Consider the following 20,751-nt stretch of genomic DNA (forward strand, 5'->3'; position numbering starts at 1 on the left):
TTGTTTAACTGGGTTCTCTTGATCTACTTTTAGGACTTGTGTGAAAATCTGATGATGTTTTAGGTCATATTTATGCAGAAATATAGAAAATTCTAAAGGGTTCACAAACTTTCAAGCACCACTGTATCTTCCTGGAGAAAGATGCAGTCAGGAAAGCTTCAAATGAGCTTGTGGAGTTTTGGAATAATCAGCGAAGATTTTGATGATACTGTTAAAAGTGTCATTCATGTACAGTATAAAAAGAAGTGCAACTAACGCATTATCTTTAGGAAAGATGATCGACTTCAGGGTGTTGAGGTTTATTTGGATAACATGGGTTTCTGTTGTACCTAATTTTCATTGGTTGCATGTGACATTGGAGAGAAAGTCTCTCATTCAAGAAGTCAAATTTGCGTTCTCGGTTTCACTCTATTTCAGTGACTTACACCTCGAAAGTGCTGATGGGTTGGTAAATAAATCATGCTTAAAAAAAATGCATGCTTTTTTCAATAAATCAATACCAGGTCAGTTCTAGATTGGATTTATTTTTAATGTTTATTCAATATTTGACCCGATTCTACAAATGAACGCTCTTCAGGACCACACAGCTATACGCAGCGCTCGCGCTCTCTCTCTCTCTGAAGTTGTACAAGCCTTTGTATATATTTTGACTCACCCAAACTGGCATAGTGTCAGTGTTTAGTGTATCGACCTCTCGAATCAGGATGTGGTCACACCAGCGGTCAGATAATATAGATCCCCAAGTTCGGATTGAAAGAAGGTCAAAACATTTAAACCAAATCATGTCTATCAGTCATGCAGGCCAGATGTTAAGGTCAGTCATGTGAACTGGATGGATTGACGGAGGGAGCTGGTGAAGGACATGGAAAGACGACGCGGTGTCCGTGAACACAGCCCACCTGCTGCGTGCGAGTAAGAGCTCGGAGCCGTGTTTGGGCTAGAAAAGAGTGTTTTTGGAACTTTTCATCACACACCAGTGAGGTTTTCTCCAACACCACCTGGATGGATGTTTGTTCGGCTCGACAGTGGGTTTTAGACCTTGAGAGAAAGCCTGCTTTAGATAAATGTGTGTCAGGCAGCGCTGTAACAGCACAGCTCGCGCAGGTGTTGGGAAATTTTTTCCACTTGGTCACACACTAAATATGAGGAACTAATATAAGAACTTTGCTGACGATGGAGTTTCTTCGCTGACTGTCGGTCTGGAAGGCAGAAGTTCACAGAGATGTCTGGTTTCACTGCAGAGGGGAATCGGGAATCGTTCAACAGGGAGAAAGGTCTGTTTAGTTGATATGCAGACAAACTACCAGTAGAAGAGCAGTTATATAAAAAAAAAAAAAAAGACCCTGTGAGTATAATTTAATTTATCTATAAAAATAAAGTATTTATAAAATGTTGAAAAGAAGGAAAAATGATCCAGGATAACACTTAGTTGCATAATATAGAAATATGTTTGGGTTTTTTTTTTATTTTTTTTATTAATGGTCATGATTTTGCAAAGGAAGTTTATCAGAATATTGATTTATTTATAATGAATTCAATATATTTAAAAATGAATATTTAAATAAAATGTTAAAAAATAAATATATTTATATAGAAAAAATATTAAATGTTGTATTATTTTATATTGATATAAATGATTTATATTGACCAATATATTTAAAAATAAATATTTCGATAAAATATTTGAAAATAAATATTAATTTATTTATATTGGAAAAGGATATAAAATGATTTATTTAAAAATAAATATTTAAATAAAATATTTAAAATATATATTAATTTGTTTATACTGAAAAAATAAATTATTTATATTGACTTTAATATATTTAAAAATGAATATTTAAATAGAATATTTAAAAATAAATGTTAATTTATTTATATTGATGGTTTATATTGATATCAATTAGTTATTTACATTGAATTTAATATATTTAAAAAATGAATATAAAATAAAATATTTTTAAAAAAGATATATAATTTTTATCTACATATATGCATTCACAGTTTACATTTACATTGCAGTATTGTCATTTTGCAAATGCATCTTGTTCACACCCATCTTTTACTGTTGTATAGCTGAAATTCTTTATAATATATGATGGTGTACCATGACAGGCTTTATTATGGGCCACCACAGCGGATCATCTGGAGCTGCATATTTGATTTGGCATCGGTTTTTACATCAGATGCCCTTCCTGACATAACCCTTCCCAATCTACCCGGGCTTGGGACTGGCACTAAATATACACTGGCTTGTGCAACCCCAGTGGCTGGGTATTTGCACCTAATCTGTATATCTTTTGATCTGTGGGAGGAAACCGGAGCTACCGGATTAAACTCCACATAGAAAACCCCCTGTCGGCCGTGAGATTTCGAACCCGGAACCTTCTTGCTGTGAGGTGACAGTGCTAACCACTGCATCGCCAGGCTTTATGTATGAATCATCATCTTTTTTTAAAAAAAAAAGTATGAACTAGTGTGGGGCTGTAGCAATAAAACCACAGTCAGTAATCAGTAGAATCACAGGAAATAGTTCACAGGAAACGTCTATACATCGTTGCGTTTCGGAAATTAATTCTACAGTAGTGTGCAAAAGTCTTAGGCACATGTAAAGACATGCTATAGGCCAAAATAAATAATGAAATGAAATGTTTCAGCATTAAAGAAATACTATAAACAATATAAAGTAAGCCATAATAAATGAAACAAAGTCAGTATTTGGTGTCAGATGATCCTTTGCTTTAAAAAAAAAAAAATAGTCGTCTCAGGTACAGTGAGTGCAGTTTGATAAGGAAATGAGCTGTAAGTTTTACTGAGCATCTTCCAGAACCAGCCCCAGTTCTTCTGGACACTTTGACTGTCACACTCGCGTCTTCATTTTGCACCAAAACCCAGCAGCCTTCATTATGTTTTCTTTTTAAACCTGAAAAGTGCTCTCTTATGGAGTATGCTGCTCAGATACAAATTTTTTTTTTTTAAGTTTTGTGCTGTAAAATGAACGTTTTCTGCCCAAACAATGGAAAATTCACCCAAAGTTTTGTCATGAGGAGTCGGGGCGATTCTAGCATCTGATCTTTGGGGGTGCTTAGCCCCCAGAGCTGACAGCAGGGGCGATTCTAGCATCTATGCAAACGTAAACGCTACGTTACATTAAAGGTCCCATGGCATGAAATTTTCACTTTCTGAGGTTTTTTTAACGTTAAAATGAGTTCCTCTGACCTTCTTAAGTCACCCCAGTGGCTAGAAATTTCATAATGTGTAAACCAAACTACAGGCCCGGCACCAGGAACAGTTTACTAAGGGGGCAATTAGAAATCGCAAGGGGGCAAATATTTTTCATATAGTGTGTAGTAGTGATGGCGGTCTGACAACGTGTTTCAAACAATTAACTGCGCCAACCACAAAACCACGGCCCCGAAGGTTGCTTTAGTACGGGAAAATCATGACATATTACCAGGGCAGTTGCGCTTTATCAACACCCGTGCCCACCTGTTAACCTTCCCCTCCAATTTTCTCACAGACGCGTTACAACCGGAAAGATGCCAAACATAAAACAACACACACAAACCTACAGGCAAGTCCTTTAAATTTAAAATACATACAAATAGCTCCGCGGCATGAAAACAAAACGTCAATGCAAGTCTAAGGTACTTGGCTCGGCGGCCAAAATCATAATTTAAAAAAATCAACAGACCCCACGGCTGCACCAGTAATAGCCTTCCTGACTCGCACCGAGTCAACGCTAACCACTTAATCCGCGATCCCAGTTTAGGCGTGTAGGGGACTAAACACTCTGAAGTGATGAATTTTCCCCCCCGCTGCATGGGGGGTGACGTCAACGACACATATTCTTACGCTATTTGCGCACAAAGCGGACCATATATGAACACATACACCAACATAAACGGAGATAAACTTAGCCTACAAAGAAAGAAAATGGATTCACAATATTGTGATTGAATTCGTTTAATTCGGAGGAGGAAAGACTACTCCCGTAAACTGACTGCATATTACAGGATATTGCAGAGACAGTGCACTTGTAAGTGTACATGTAAAACCCCCGCCCGCCCGCACGACCCCTCCCCTTGTCCTTATCACAGGTGTGTGTGTGCGCGGCTGTGTCAGCATTTCACACATAGTACACCCACAATAACTAGTCCCCAGTAGTTAGGATTGATACATCTGTCTAAAACAGGGTTAATATTAAATTCAGGCTTTTTGAAATAATCCTACCTTAATACAGTTGAATTCTACGATTGCAACGTAAGAATCATAACAACCAATCAGATTTGTTCTACCGTGCCAGTTTTAGTAGTGATTTATGTGAAATGTATTTTTGTGCAATGCGTAACCACTTAATATTTCGTATTTGAAAATACAAATTATTAATACGTCTATAATACATTATATTTTCATAAGAAAACAATTAAGTGATCTGAGTCTCTGTAGAGGGGGCGGGGCTGTAGCCACGAGGGGGCGACGCCCCCTTTCACCCCCCCATGGCGCCGGGCCTGCCAAACTATGCCCAGCATTTGAGAATGGCGCGTCAAAACGGCGCGTTGATAAACTCTTCCCTTTACTACGTCAGCAAGGGAGATGATCCCCACGCCCCCCCTCTGGATTCCCACCCACTGTATGAATTGCCCCGCCCAGTTGTAGTGAGAAGACCATAGAGGACACAACAACATGGCATCACCTAAGCGAGCGAAACATGGAAGTTGCGCTGTACATGGATGTGACAACACAGAAAGGAGTCTGTTTTTACTGCCGACGGGAGAGCCCCTGAAGACGCAGTGGCTTAATTTTATTTACTTCAATAATACGCCGTCGAGTCTACCTAAGACGGTGTATGTTTGTCGGAAGCATTTTCCTGAGGAATGTTTCCACAACTTGGGACAGTACAGGGCAGGTTTTGCACATCAACTGTCACTGAAGCCTGGGTCCGTACCAAGCATCCCTGCCGCATCAGCCACAAACACCGAACAAGTAAGTGTATAACTGTTAAGTCGTTTTGCTGTGTTTTAAAATCGGTGCCACGTTAGCCTTGCAATGGCTACATTAGCTGTGCAGCTAACCGCTTCCTGCAGTTAGCCAGGTACTCTGCGCTACAAAACCAAAAAGCATGCAGCATGCTCTGTTATAATAGCCAAAACAGTTTTTACAAAGACACCCACATTCTTTTTTTTTAAGTCACTCGTTCATTTTTTGTTTGTTTGTTTGTTCAGTAAAACCCCAAACATTTGTTGAATTTATTTTCTTTCCTCGCGTCGCACCTTAATGACGTCAGCGCGCGGTATTTTTCCCTTCGCGGTTTGTTCCTTCTCTCTCGCCATAGTAAGACACCCACATCCGCTTGTTCTGACCCACTGGAGGTAGCGTCACAGTGCTGTTAGCCAATCAGAGGTAACATGTTTACATGTCATGAATATTAATGATAAGACCCGCCCCCACCCTCTACCCTTCCCCGCCTCCTGCTTCTCATTAGCAAAACGACGCACTGGGAAAAGGGCTGAAATGGGGCTTTCTCCCAGGAGGCTATATCTACGTGCCGAGGGTTCATTTCGAGAAAGGCTGCGGATATAACATCCGGAAACCTCCACGAGCCCGTTTAAAGCATCAACAAACCACCATGCCATGGGCCCTTTAAATAAAATTGACTAACACACGGTGGTCTAGCACCGTAGCACTTGTACAGCTCTGCACAAAAGTATCTCGATATGGATGATAAATGTCGTCGTTTTTATCATTCTGTTCATAGACCACGGAACATCAATATTGCATTATGCATATTATTGTGTTGTGTTTAACAATTGTAACTCCAGTCCGTACCTTCACATCTCGCTATGCCAGTAATACTCAGGTGCTACTTCGAGTTCCTCATCGGCGTGGAATCCAGTTAAAAAAAACACCATGTCATAGCAAGCACTCGCGCGGACAGGCAACTCAACCAGAGGGGACGCAAGGAGGAGAGGGATTTTACTGCTCATAGAACTATCACGTAACAGGTGAATTCAAGAACACACACACACGCCCGTGCGCAAGGGCACTTATTTCTGAAAATTACATTCAAAAGCAGTGTTTTTGAGGGTGCTGAGCTAGGGGGTGCTGAGCTCGTTTTTGGGGGTGCTTGAGCACCCCCAAAAATAGGCTAAACACGCCCCTGTGAGGAGTTACTTCTAAAATAAGAATTTGTATCCATAATAGTCAGTTTATTTTTAGATTTTAAACTTATAAACTGGTACATATTTTTTAAAAAAGTAAAATCGCCATTGGTGGTGCCTGGCTTTAAAATACTTTCCTTGTTATTAAAGCAAAAGTATGTGTTATAGCTGAACAGGTGCTGGAGAGGTATCTAAATCTTTCCTCTCCCTCAGATAGTCAGCTCGTAGTCTATTTAATGCAGCATCTGTTTGAGAAATCCGTGTTCCCCATTTGGATAGAGTTTATCCAGGTGTCTGCGATATCTGGCCTTGAGGTCAAGTGCCGCCTGCAGTGGACCAGAAGCAAAATTACAGAGCCATAAATAAATTTAAAAAAAAAAATCAGACCCCCCATGAGTCAGTTGAAAAACAGTAAGTATTTTTAGTTGGACGTTTCTCAGGGGTCGAGAAGGAAAACACCAACATTACCAATTTGGATAGAAATAAAATGACGAAGTACCATAGCACCTGTAGAGGATGTGAAACAGTAAGCGCTGTAAGGAATCTTTGAAATAAAAGCAGCAAGTCTTCCGTGATACGCTTCTGTCTGCTTTGCACATCTGGGTCCTGATATTTTTTGCCCATTCTTCTTGGTAGAATTGCTCACACTTTCTGATTGGATGGAGACAGGAATTTTCGAGTCTTGCCATATACAGGGTTCTAACTCGGCCTTTTCAGCGTATCGGGCCAATACGCAGCGTGTGTTTACCACTACGCCCACAATATTGTTGACATGCCTGTAAAAGTTGCCGCTACACTCATAAAGACTTGTCAATCTTGAAAATATGGTCTTTAGTTTAATTTTCTCGTTATCCCGATGCGGCGGAGACGGCGCGCCGCCATACGAATGTTCTACGCTCGGACACACTCCACTCTCCACCCACGTAAGCGCCCAGTGCAGAGCTGTCCGAGTAGTTCCATGTGGAGATCGTCACTGATCATGCGAGTCCAATTCACCGCCTTCCTTATGCTGTGTTAAAGTGCGGTAAAGTGTCATCCGTGTTAAGAAGCGCTTACATGCCATGCACGGGTCCCCGAGTTCCATCTGGATCGTCATGTATTGTAATTGAATGGCTGAAGCTGAAAATAAACCTGATGCTTGGTGAACATCAGCTGGTTGTTTTATTCGTCTTCCATAAATGTGTCACTAATATTGTTGAATATTAATTATAATAAGTCTTCAATCAAAAACAATCACAGCAACTTTTGGCAAAAAAAAAAAAAATCTCATTAATATTACCAAAAAAAGAGTGACTTTCAGGGAGGCCTCTGCAAGTGCCAGGAAATGCATAAGAATGTATCTCTGAGCCAAGCATGTAGAACCCATGAGCTTTCGGGGGCCTAAGGCGGCCCCCAAACCCCCGGCTATAATGACTGGTGCCACTGCGCTGATATTTTTGGTGTCATTAGAAGCCTGCATATATCCCCAATCAGACTGAGGTCTGGGCTTTGACTGACCTGTTTGAACACGGTCGAGTTATTGATTCTGAACCGCTCTGGTGTAGCTTTGGCAGTGTGTTTAGGGTTCTTGGAAGATTGTCCGAGTCGCAAGTCTTTGGGAAACTGGAACAGGCATTCCTCTAGGATTGCTCTGTAGTTGGCTCCATTCATCTTACCATCAACCTTGCCCATTTTACCAGTCCCTGTTGATAGAAAAACATCCCCACATCATCATGCTACCACCACCAGGCTTCAATGGAGGGATGAACCTAGGTTTCCACCAAACGTAACACTGGTGGTGCCAAAGCCAAAATGCTCCATTTTTGGTCTTATTAGACCAGAAAAAAAAGTTTCCATATGTTTCCTGAGATTCCAACATGCCTTTTGACAAACTCATGTTTTTTGTTTTTTTTTTCCCCCCTGTTCTCACCACTCTTTCACCTTTTGTGGAGTGTCTAGGCTATGGTTCCCCCATTTCCTTCACTTGCCCTCGGCCTCTGTGTTGCTTCTCTGACTAATCCCCTCTCTACCCACTCGCTGACTTTTGGTGAACAGCCTTCTACATTGCCTGGTCACAGCTGTACCATTTAAAAAAAAAAATGTTCCAAGTTCTGTAGAACGTTCAAAGTTTGAGATTTTTAAATACTTTTTCAGGACTTTTGTTCTGGACCTTTTGAGAGCTCCTTGGTCTTGATGATGTTTATTTAGATATGTTCTCTCACAAACTCTGGGGTCTCTGAGAAACAGGTGACACTTGAATTGCACATTGGTTGACTCCATTCAACTAGTTATGCGACTTATGATGTAATCAGAACTAATTCAAGTGTTCCGCAGCATGTTACAGCAGTGAATACTTATGCAGTCACAAATTTTATTTTGTTTGTGAAAAATTTTGGAAGCCATTCATTTTCCATCCACTTCAATAGAGGCGATGTGTGTGACATCACAGTAAGTGGACATCACTGTGGTTACACCCACCGAGTGGCAGAAAGGCTAACTTACTGAGTGGCAACTTTAGTGTTTAGCTATGAAGGCACAAAAAATCCCATAAAATTGGAAAGAGATGTTATATGATTGACTGCACCAATCAATTGAACAAGAAATCAGAGCTCTATCTTTTTCCAGACTGCGAAAGTGAAAGAAAAGAGAACCAAACGGATTGCTGTAATCCAGGCCCCGAATTGTGGATTTGCAGTTGCCAATTTTGTCAAAGTCCCTCCCATTGCCAGGACCTGGTCTTCCCAGTCTTCCCATCCCAGTACTAACCAGACCCTTAAGGTGCATTGGGCGGCACCGATCTCCACTTCTATAGCCCTCGGCCTCTTGCCTATACAGTTAGGGTTACAGTGGGGGGCTGGTCCTCTGGTAACCACGAGAGTTTAACTCCCCACTCGCATCTCTATTGCAGCATGCCTTACCAGATGGCAGTAGGTACCATTTTTATGATGGTCTTTGTAGTATAACCCGATCGCGAGTAGAACTTGCGATGTCCTGGTTGAAAGGCTGACCACTCGGCCAACCCGCGGTACCAGAGTTGTAATAAAATACAAATATTTGTACAAATCTTTCCACATACAACCACATTTAAATTTGCCAACAAATCCTGCCTTGAAGTCCAACCAAGCATTGAGGATTTTGTATGCCTTCAGGCTTTGCTTCCCTGGTGTTGAAATCAGGCTCATATAAATGTCAGTAAACCCGATTCCTGGCCATATGTCAAGGTCTGTGGACCACTGGTTCTTTGGTAAGTCTTAAGACTCACTGTAGAGTCCAAGTGCCTTTAATTTAAAGCTAGACGACCTTTTGATTTCATAAAATCAGTGAAATTCAGTTCCCTCTGAAATTTGGTCATTGTGATATATGTTTATTTCCGTAATATCTCAAAATCTCAGGCTATTCTGTGGCTGGGAAGTTATTTAAGTTGAAGGGATTCCCAAGCAAATAATGTGCATGAAATCGCTCGCTTCGCGCAGTCAAGCAGACAGAGGAAGTCCGTGTGTGCGCACATGCGCAGGTTTACCTTTGAGCGTGCACTGACAGTTCCATCATTCTGTCGCTAAACGAACAGCTGATCACACCGAGGTGCACGCTGAGCGCCGATATTTTATTAGTTTGGTCCTGCGTTTCCTTTCCTTCGTATATAACATAACGTCTATTCTTCTCGCTTTCTTTCCGTTACTGTAGTCTGTCTTTCACGTTTCATTCGCACACTCACGTCCTCCATTTTTCTCTCCTGTTTCAAATTTGTATCCCACAATGCCTTCGAACGGGGAAAGCCCACCACGTGATGTCATGCATGACGTAGTATCTTGTATTGGGTCATGGTGAAGCAGGAAAAAATAGCGGAGAATTTAGGGCCATGTGGCTTTAAATTCATTAATTGTTCTGTTTTAAAAAACGAATAAAATTGGAAGTTTGTGATTTGACTTCAGTAGCTTTTGGTCCACTAAAGAAAAATAACTGGGTGTCGGGGAAAATTCTTTTCATGACCTACTGTACACTTGGGGGCGGCACAGTGGTGTAGTGGTTAGCGCTGTCGCCTCACAGCAAGAAGGTCTGGGTTCGAGCCTCGTGGCTGGCGAGGGCCTTTCTGTGTGGAGTTTGCATGTTCTCCCCGTGTCCGCGTGGGTTTCCTCCGGGTGCTCCGGTTTCCCCCACAGTCCAAAGACATGCAGGTTAGGTTAACTGGTGACTCTAAATTGACCGTAGGTGTGAATGTGAGTGTGAATGGTTGTCTGTGTCTATGTGTCAGCCCTGTGATGACCTGGCGACTTGTCCAGGGTGTACCCCGCCTTTCGCCCGTAGTCAGCTGGGATAGGCTCCAGCTTGCCTGCGACCCTGCAGAACAGGATAAAGCGGCTAGAGATAATGAGATGAGATGAGATGAGTCTAGCTTTAAGCTGATAATCATTTGTTTTACTCCGTTTCGCAGTTTCCCATACCATGTTGCAGCATGTTTTGCCACTCGGTCTGATTTGAGTGGCGTTTTCCAGTGGGAAAGTGACATCAGTGCATACCCTGTATATTACGGGACATTTTGCCATGTTTTTTTTTTTCTCCCCCCTCAAGATAAACAGTCAAACATTTCTCTCATAATCATTTCTTACATGTGAAGTGAAACCAGATCTCGAAATGTAGCCAAAAAAAAAAAAGTTAAGACTGGATGTTCGTAAACTGTCAGTGTTTTCTGTCATGGTTTCGACCACATTACAAGCGGAGAGTGTGTTTGAACTCACAGGAGTGAATCAGAAGGGGAAAACCTGACTAATGCACTGTTTTCTTCGCCCACATTTTGACCACCAGCACTGTTTTAGAATTTAACTTCATGAGTAGACCTTGATTATCTAGGCTAAAGTTCAATTCCCTTTGAACATCCTGTTCATCATCATGTGATAATATTTGACATGTCACCGAACGGCGATTTTTCAAATGGAGCAAATGTTTTAAATGCGATGTACAAATAATACAGAGGAATAAATATTACATGCCTCTGCACTGGAACGGTCGAATAAGACATCAGTAATACACTTCGAACGAGAAAAAAAAAATCAGTGCAGTATTTTGAAGCCTTGTGTAAAAATGTGTATACGTTTTAAAAAATGAAAAGAATTGTATTTTATAGGAACAGGTCTTCATTGGGGCCTGAAGGTAAGAGAAGCAATCTTGGGCCCAAAGAGTCGCTGGTTCAATTCCTGGGACTGGCAGGGAAAATGTGAGGGGGGTTGAGTGAATGAACAGCACTTTCCCCTCCCTTTGTATCATGGCTGAAGTGCCCTTGAGCAAGGCCCCTAACCGCCAACTGCTCCCCAGGTGATGTAGCATAGCTGCCCACTGCTCTGTGTGTGTGTGATCATTGCTCACCTGTGTGTTCACTGCTTCAGATGGGTTAAATACAGAGAGGAGGAGTTTCAAACAGGGCTTTGAACCAGAATTTTTTTCCTATTGGTTCGTTCCAAACAGAAATGGAATTTTAACGTTTCCGGTTTTGGGTTCCACCATTAAATGGACGTTCCTGAACCGGTTAGAACAAAAAATTTTCATTCCCGGAACGGTTAATTACGTTCCCTGTCAGCGGTTTAACAAATGGCTATAAAATTATGTCTCCGTCTCATCCAGCTTAAGCCAAATGTAGGCTAATTCTATTACAACCTTCATTAAATAAGACAAGAAATAATTCAAAACAATTATTATTTCAAACGTTGGCGATTTGGATTCTCAGTATGTCTTCCCATCTACACAAACAGAAAAAGTGCCAAAAATGAAAGATAATTCGTTTAGTGTGTTACCAAAGGCTAGTCAGGCCCTATGCATTGATAGGCTAACAGAGGTTAACGTCATTTAATGTTCGCGAGCCTCTCATTAACGTGGACAAATATATTGATATCGTGTTTGAAATTGACGTTTTTGAATAACGATAGACTGCAATATTTACCTCTTATTTAAGATGTGGAGACGTGATAGTAGTCCACCCTCCCGCTCTCTCCATTCAGTCAGCGAACGTCACACAGGAAGTGAACCCCAGCGGGTCATAGAAACTTGCGCAGGAGAAGAATGACTTTTTTATTTGTAGGCTACGGAAACTTTGAGGAACGAAATAAAAACCGGTATTAACCGGTTACCATTATTTTTAATAAGCGTTTCTGTTCCAGAACATAAATAATAAAGTTTCTGGTTTCGTTTCTGTTCCATGTGAAATAGAAAAAGTTCCTGGTTTTCGTTTTCGTTCCTTGAACCGGTTCAAAGCCCTGGTTTCAAATAAAAGCTTCTTCTTCTTTTATTATCTCATCTCATCTCATTATCTCTAGCCGCTTTATCCTGTTCTACAGGGTCGCAGGCAAGCTGGAGCCTATCCCAGCTGACTACGGGCGAAAGGCGGGGTACACCCTGGACAAGTCGCCAGGTCATCACAGGGCTGACACATAGACACAGACAACCATTCACACTCACATTCACACCTACGGTCAATTTAGAGTCACCAGTTAACCTAACCTGCATGTCTTTGGACTGTGGGGGAAACCGGAGCACCCGGAGGAAACCCATGCAGACACGGGGAGAACATGCAAACTCCGCACAGAAAGGCCCTTGCCAGCCACGGGGCCCGAACCCGGACCTTCTTGCTGTGAGGCGACAGCGCTAACCACTACACCACTGTGCCGCCCTCTTTTATTATTATTATTATTATTATTATTATTATTATTATTCTGTGTCATGGATAATTTACGTATTTGTGAGTAATGAATAAAACTTCAGGGAAAAGCTGTTGTAGGAAAAATAATCAGCAACAAGGTGGTGTGATGTGGATTAATGCAAAACAGACTCACTAACCCCTTTACGAACATACAGAATTCATTATTGTAGGAGGCAAAAACAACGAGTAGATAAAAATGTTCATTCCTACTCAATCTTCCATAATGGAAACATAACGGATATCATATATTGCTGGGTTTCACGTGACGTCACATCCGCCTCATTAGTTATTCAAAACTTTAGCTGGTGGTCTACCAAAGCTCAGTTGACAAAGCGTTTGTACGGAGAAGGTGCATTGCTCGCATGAAAAATGTTGCACGCTTGCATTGTTTTAGGTTGTTCGAATCGATCAAACCATGAAACTGATCAAAGTTTTTCAGGGTTCCCCGTGAACTAATAAAAAATGGTGAACGAACACAGGATTTCACAAAAAGACGTCGAGAAAGGTGGCTTTTGAACCTCTCACTCAGTGCGTTTATATGCACATCCAAATCGAGCTAAGGGTCCCAGCAGGGGTGCCAGAGAAATCCATGCACACAAGGAAATCGAGCTATTGTGTGAGGTGCATTGTGCACCCGAGCCACAGGTGGCGCTACACGCCCCATCGTGTTGGTACACTTCCGGTTGTCGTCATGAAGAAGAGCTATTCAAGAGTATAAACAAAGTTATCAGTTTCGTGTTCACAAGAAGAACGACGACAAGGACAGCAACATCAAGATATATTACATATTTATATATATATATATATATATATATATATATATATATATATATATATATATATATATTCAACTCCTTAAGCTGAATGAGCATGAACTCTATCTCCTCATTGCTCCAGAAGTGCACGTTTCTACTACTGTTGTCATGCCAACCGAGGCTGTTGTGTTTCCCGCTTGTGGTCTCGTCACTTCTGGAAGGGGCAGTGCTGAAGTAAGTAGCTCGACTACGTAGCTCGATAGGGTTTACATGCACTAAGTAGCTCGGCTACAATCGCATAATCTAGGTCGCGTAGCTCGATTACGAGAAATCCAGTTCGGTTCGATTTCAGCCGAGCTAAGGTGTTTCCATGGCATTTAGAACTTCGATTTCAGTCGAGCTACGGCAGAAATTTGATTTTCTCTATGTGCATATAAACGCACTGACTGAAATCGAAGGGAGACGAGTCGAAGCATGCTCGAGTTTCACTTGGTGAAAGGTTTGTATTTCCCTCTCAGCTATGTCCTTAATGTTTTCCAAGTACTTTTCTTGCTATGTGTCGTTATTTTACGGTACTTTTTTTAGTCACGAAGCGCTAAAGTCCCCAGCTGTTTCTTTGTTTCCTCCTTACAAAGTCCATATGCATGAAGGTCGTGACAAAATTCTTCCCCAGCCGTACAGTTACAATGCCTCGTGATCACTTCTCCGTCTTGTTTAACTAAGATCCAGGTCTTTAAAGGGGTTTCTGATGATCTTTGTGAATGATTTAGCTGAGAGATAAGAGCCAACACAAGTGAGAATCAAGCAAACTGTTTGTTTACACTTCAACTTGCAGCGCTTCGTTGTAAAGACGTGAACGAAAAGCTTAAAAACACACTTACACGGGCAAAAACAATACAGGATTCATTCAGCAGTGACTTGATACCGAGGTCCTTTACCCAGACACATACAAAACAGTTGTAAGCCTCCATACTCTTCCACACTTTCATCTGTTTTGCGGTGTAGAAGGACGTCTGCAACACCAGGTAGTTCGAGATGTCGGGGAACTCGACTGAAGGGTAGTTTTCGAGATCGTTTGACAAATCCTTCTTTCCCAGACTGTAGGCGTCGATTCCATTGCACATAGCAATCTTCTGAATATATCTAAAGCCAGCAGTGGCTTCTAGATTACGAGCGTACTCTGATAACTTATCACTACTTGTTTGCACTACGGCAGCCATTTTGGTTTGCTCGACCACCAGCTGTTTTACCGGAAGTGAAATCACTCAGAAAAATCACGTGACTGAAACCCAAGAATTCCCATTTATCCAAATGCTACAAAGTGTGAACCATGTGAAACCAGATATGACGTATAATTCACGAGGCGGCAAGTCCGTTGTCGTGAAGCGCTAGTTAGCAACATGGTGCATGCCACAAGCTGCATCATGTCCCTGTTGAGAGAGTCGTTTTCCTGCTTCTGAACATTTGTTTTGTTCAAGCAAAGGCTATTAAACAGTTATTCCACAAAATCAAGTCGTACATGAGCTGATAGCCAACGAGGCACGTAGCACCGACTTGGTTATAAGCCATGTACGACGAGATTGAGTGGAATAACTGTTTTATTCTATCCACATTCACTGGATTTTGAGAAACGGAGCATTTTTATTTTTATACTTTGCAAATTCGATAAATAAAAACTTGATACAAAACGTCCGACAAAATCATTAATGCTTGGCGGACACGTCACAAATTGCATACATGCGTAATAAAATATTCAAATTTAACAAGATTGACCTCAACAGTTGATCAATGAACACACATTTTATCAAAAAAAAAAATTAAGCTCCAAACTTTCTAAAAGAAGTGAAAGTGTTCAAAGTTCAACCAGTTGAAAAAAATTCAACAAATTTTAATGCTTAAAGATGAAGAATGTAAACAAACCGGCGAAATGACAGTATCAATTTGTGAAAAATGCTCTAATAATTCTTGAAAAAAAAGATGTTCTTACTGTCAAATACTTTTATTCCATATTTTGTTGCTTTTTTTTTGTATTTTTAGGGTTTTGTTTTCGATTAGAGTTTTTATTTTGTCCTCGGTTGTTTCAGCAACACGCGCCGCCATTTTGTTTTTCTCTACTCATGGTATATGAGCTGATAGCCTAGTAGTAGAGTAGCCAAACAGAGCACGTGATTGCTCATATCCAGTGAATGTGGATAGAATAAAATACATTAAGCATTTTTTTTCTTATACAGTGAGACCACCATATTCACTGTCTCAGTAACCGAACCGCGAACTCCAATTCCTACACACCCTGCTTATTAACTCTTACCTACACACATGCCTACTTTCACTTTCACTTATTATGCGTCTTATCGAAACCCCGGCTTCTGTTTTGCCACTTTTCCACTACAAACGCGGCTGAGTTGGGCTGAGCCGTGCCGTGCTGAGTTGGGCTGAGTCGAGCTGAGCGGGGCTGTTGGAGTTGCATTTCGACTACAACCGCGCTGAACCGTGCTGGCTGGAAGTGGATGGACACATTGGGTGGAGTTAGCGAAAGTGGGTGGACGTCACGTGATGTCGTTAGGCGGTGCAAACAGTGACATCAGTGACCTTTTAAGCGGTAGTCTCACGACCCAGAGAGTAAACAATAAACATGGAGGACATGGAGTCGTTAGTGTTGCTGGTCTTGGTGCTGTGGCTTGTTGTCACCGACAACGCCAACAGATACTGGCAAGAGCGTATAGATGAGGCGAGGCGCATAAGGCTTCAGAAATCCTCGTAATTCGTGATTATTCTTCTTCCGGGTTTACGGTGTTTACAGATCCCAGCGTGCTCGCGGGGCGTGTGTGGGCATGTGAGGACACGCCTCCTCACCAATCAGTGCACAGGGGAGTGTCTGCTCACGCCTCTAGCCCCGCTTGGCTCGGTTTGGCTCGCTTCAGCCCCACTCCAAAACCGTGCGAGTTTTGGGTGCTAAGCAGGGCTGAAGCGAGCTGAGTCGTGCTGCTCTGGGGTAGTCGAAACGCGAGCCGTGTCGGGCTGAAGTGAGCTGAAAAAGGATAGTGGAAAAGGGCCATTAGTTTGTCTTGCGTTTGTCTTTTCCTCGTGAATGCTTGTTGTGTTCCTCACTTTTTCTACTCGCGTGTTTTCTTGCCTGGTGTTTGCTTCGAACCGATCCCCTCACGGATACGACGGTCCCACTCTATCTACCGATGTTTTCTTTGCTTGTTGTTTGGAGTTTGTTTCCAGCTGCTTTCCACTGAAGCAGTTGTGGTGCTGTCGCAGTACGACTACATCATCTTTTACATCCCTGCCAGTAACGTCACGACCGGCCACAACACGTAAATCTGATGGTTCTGATTCCCACCCGAGCCGTAACAAAAGATTTCCGTTGGCGATGTTATTAGGTCACCACTTGGTCGATTAACATTTTGGCTTTTGTTTCCATTCCCACACGACACCGTTATAGCATAATAACGGTAAATAACAGCGACCTACTAATTTGTTCTTCGTCTACTACAGCAGTTCACCAACACGAACAATTTTTATGCGTTAAAGTCGTACGAAGTGTCGTTCTTTATTGATTTATAGTTACATTATATTAATGGTATTTAGCAGACACTTTTATCCAGAGCGACATACAACGTACCCAGACCAGTTAAGGCCTCTGCATGCTCTTGCGACAAGGCTTTCGCAGATAGCTTTTCGCAGACAGTTGTAATTTATCGTTGAGCGGGGAGTAATAGGCGTGCGCGATGTTATTCACCACCACAACGGAAGGGGGCCCGAAATCGCTAGGAGTAGTTGGTGGGTGTGGTTAGTGGAGTGTTTATCCTCCGGTTACTTATAATGACTAGAACTGGAGTCGTATAGATGTACGTACTTCCTCACTTCCTCGATCAACCGCTCTTCGTGCTGCTCCATCTTCGCTCGTGTTTTTAAAAATGGCGGTAGTGAAAACAAAACAAACCGGGAAAGTAGGGAAGCGGAGTGCATGTACAGCGGATGTAGAGTGGACCAATCAGAGCCCTCTTGTCTGCAATGCTGTCTGCGGTGATCACAATTTTTGGGAGGTGCGTGCAGAGTCCTCGCAGATGGCGTCGCAGATGGCGTCTGCGAAGCCCCCCCACCTTCGCAGACGCCATCTGCGACGCCATCTGCGAGGACTGGGTTGTCAGCATAAATTGGCCCTTAGGGGTTAGGTGTCTTGCTCAAGGCCACTTCAGCCATTCCTGCTGGTCCAGGGAATTGAACCAGTGACCTTTTGGCCCCAAAATTGCTTCTCTAACCATTCGGCCATGGTTTTCCCTCATGACTTCCCCCTAGTTATAGTTAGAGCCCTTTCCTGTATTGAAAAATGTACTGCTTTACCTCTGACTGTTACTGCAGCACTGATACTGGAAACTCCTTCCAACATCTGCTCATATAACCCTTTTCCACCAACAGGGAACGGATTCTGTTCTGATCCGTGCACCAAATTTTGAACCGTTCAGAGCATTTCAACCAAAAATGCATAGGTTTAGAACCTGAAAAGTTGGTTTCCAGATGAAATCAAACTATAGCTAGTTTTTCCGGCGTGAACTGTGATGACATCAGTGGGCGTGTCTTTAGTTTGGACAGGAAGCAGAGCACTGCAACGGAAAAGGATACGTTACAGGTCAGAATTGTAGGTCAGGTTAGAATTTTTAATGGTGGGGGATAAAAAAGATATTTTAAAAAAATGCTCATTAGGTAGATAGGAATAGGTAGACAGACAGACAGACAGACAAGTGGAAATACTAGGCAGGTGTAGACTGAGAGGAAGTGGATGGAAGAAAGAGAGACAAAAGAAGTGATGGAAAATCCCTTTGAAGAATCTTTATCATCTCTAGGAAATTATGAACTAGGTTGACATTTCTTTTTGACCTCTAACAGATACATCTTCAGATAAAAATGGACCGAAAACGAATGTCTACAATAGATAGTTTTCACATGACGTCACAGAGTCGGGGATTCCCTGGTGGCGGCCATCTTGGAGGGCTAGCTTACCGTACGGGTCACTGAGCACACATTGTAGCGCGCGAGTTACATTCATTTATATATGATTTACATTTATAGTTACATTACTACTATTTAAAGCTAGCAATGGTGCACACCTGTTGTATTCACGGCTGTCGTAATAGGTCAGATGATGAAGTCAAGCGGAGCTTTTATGGAATTTCCACAAGGCGAGCAAACAAACTCGGCATACAAAGGAGAAATCTATGGCTTGCGAGAATCAACCGCAAGGATTATCAGCCTTCCAAACACAGCAAAGTCTGCTCCGATCATTTTATAAGTGGTAAGTTGTTTAAATAAACAATCAATTGTGTTGAAGTTTGTTTTTGGAAACCAAAACATCGTGTGAACAATCTCTGGAGAATGCCTAACTGGAACCGCTGAGTGTACGCTTACATTGTAATGTACACTTAATATCGCTCGTTTGTCACTTTTCTATTTGAAACTTGTCACTTCACTCACACAAGGGTCATTTTTGAAAAACATTTTAGGTCTATTCTGTATGATTTCATTTGTGTTTGGGATGCAAACAGCGCGCCTTTTGGCGGATGCCGCCTGAATCGCGCAGATCCGTTTTTTTTTTTTTTTTTTTAGGGGAGGCGTTGGAGTGTCTGATTATAATTTCAAAGTAAATTCTGTATTAAAATGACTAAATAAGCAAATCCGTTACAGTCCATGAAACAGGAAGTATAAGGATGAGAAAAAAAACAGTTTAAATCGGGAAGCTGCGCACATTTGCGCAGCCCGAGCGGTGTGCAGGACTGCGCAAATGTGTTCAGCTTCCCGATTTAAACTGTTTTTTTTTCTCATCCTTATACTTCCTGTTTCATGGACTGTAACGGATTTGCTTATTTAGTCATTTTAATACAGAATTTACTTTGAAATTACAATCAGACAATCCAACCCCCCCCCCAAAAGAAAAAAAAAATCAGATCTGCGCGATTCAGGCGGCATCCGCCAAAAGGCGCGCTGTGAATATATAAAGTTGTATATATCAGACAGCCTTTAAAGTTTGATGAAGTCAGTTTCAGGCTTTGGAGCAGGCTTTGGCAGTTTCAGGCTTTGGCAGCCCTGCATAGTCACTTGAAAATGCATCTTTGTCCACTTCGTAGGGGTCAATTCCCCCAATCAAGGCCAGTTTGGCTGCATACCGTTGTCGTGAGGTGTCGTCTAATGTATCTATATACTTCTGTTTGCTTGATTTTGCCGACATTGATCTTTATTTTAGAAAACTGACTATATAACGTCATAAATTCGTCCGAGATAACGTAGCCGGTAGTGGCGATGGTCCGTTTTGTTTGCCCTCCAAGATGGCAGCTGGGGGGCATTCCCCGGAATGCCGTGACGTCAGTGAAAACTATCTATAACAGAACAAACGCTCGCAGGTAATCAATCAATGCCTACTGCCATCTTGCGACTACTGTTTATCCCTGTTGTGAATTGTGCCACGCCCTCCGTTCACACCGCATCCTTGATTACAGCAGTTCCGCTGAAAACCGGTGGAAAAAAATGGTGGGCTGGTTCACGTTGTACCAAGGTTCAAAGAATCCTGAACAGACCCGGTTCAAGAACCTGTCCCGTTGGTCGAAAAGCAGTAATAGAACACATCACCATATCAGTGACACATTTAGAAACGATAACGTATCAGAACGCGTGCATTAATAAATACAAACCTTGCAGCAGAAGTGCTATCAGAGCTGCAGAAAATTACGCCTCACCTTCTGACGCCTCGGAATCCAGAATTCGACAGTGCTGCGGAAAAACGATCATCTCGGTTCAAAAGAAAAGGAAAGGTGCAGTAGTCAGACCTGTGCCTTCAGCTCAGTGTTGTAGTCGAGTCACTAAACCTCGAGTCCGAGTCCAGTCTCGAGAAAATTTCATGTCAAGTCCAAGAACAAGACTCTAACTGCATCGTTTGACGGTGGCTACTGCTGCCTTTATGTGAAAGCGTCTCTGCTACTGCGTTAGACTAACGTTCCTGCTCGACTGCCCCATTTTAGTTAACAGGCTACAGATAAAAAGCTTGTTCATCGCTCAGCAAGCCCCGCCCACTATCAACAGGGCAAATAACATGAGAGAGGGTTAACACTAGCTAGTTCATCGCTCAGCAAGCAAGCCCCGCCCACTATCAACAGAGCAATGAACATAGGCC

General features: G+C 42.2%; 1 protein-coding gene across 2 annotated transcripts in view; it reads left to right on the forward strand.

Annotated features, from left to right (window-relative positions):
* The window catches only part of smad1 (SMAD family member 1), a 106,690-nt gene that overhangs the window by 21,789 nt on the left and 64,150 nt on the right, over positions 1 to 20,751 (forward strand). Inside the window, exon 1 of one of the 2 annotated variants that reach the window (XM_060926536.1) lies at positions 1,272 to 1,345. The exons of the other annotated variant lie outside the window; for it this stretch is intronic. The gene's annotated coding sequence lies outside the window, so the exon portion shown is untranslated. Of the gene's footprint in view, positions 1 to 1,271; positions 1,346 to 20,751 lie in introns of those variants that run through there. 2 annotated transcript variants of the gene reach the window in all.

The sequence above is a fragment of the Neoarius graeffei genome, chromosome 7 (genome assembly GCF_027579695.1).
Source record: "Neoarius graeffei isolate fNeoGra1 chromosome 7, fNeoGra1.pri, whole genome shotgun sequence".
In the NCBI taxonomy this organism is placed as follows: Eukaryota; Metazoa; Chordata; class Actinopteri; order Siluriformes; family Ariidae; genus Neoarius; species Neoarius graeffei.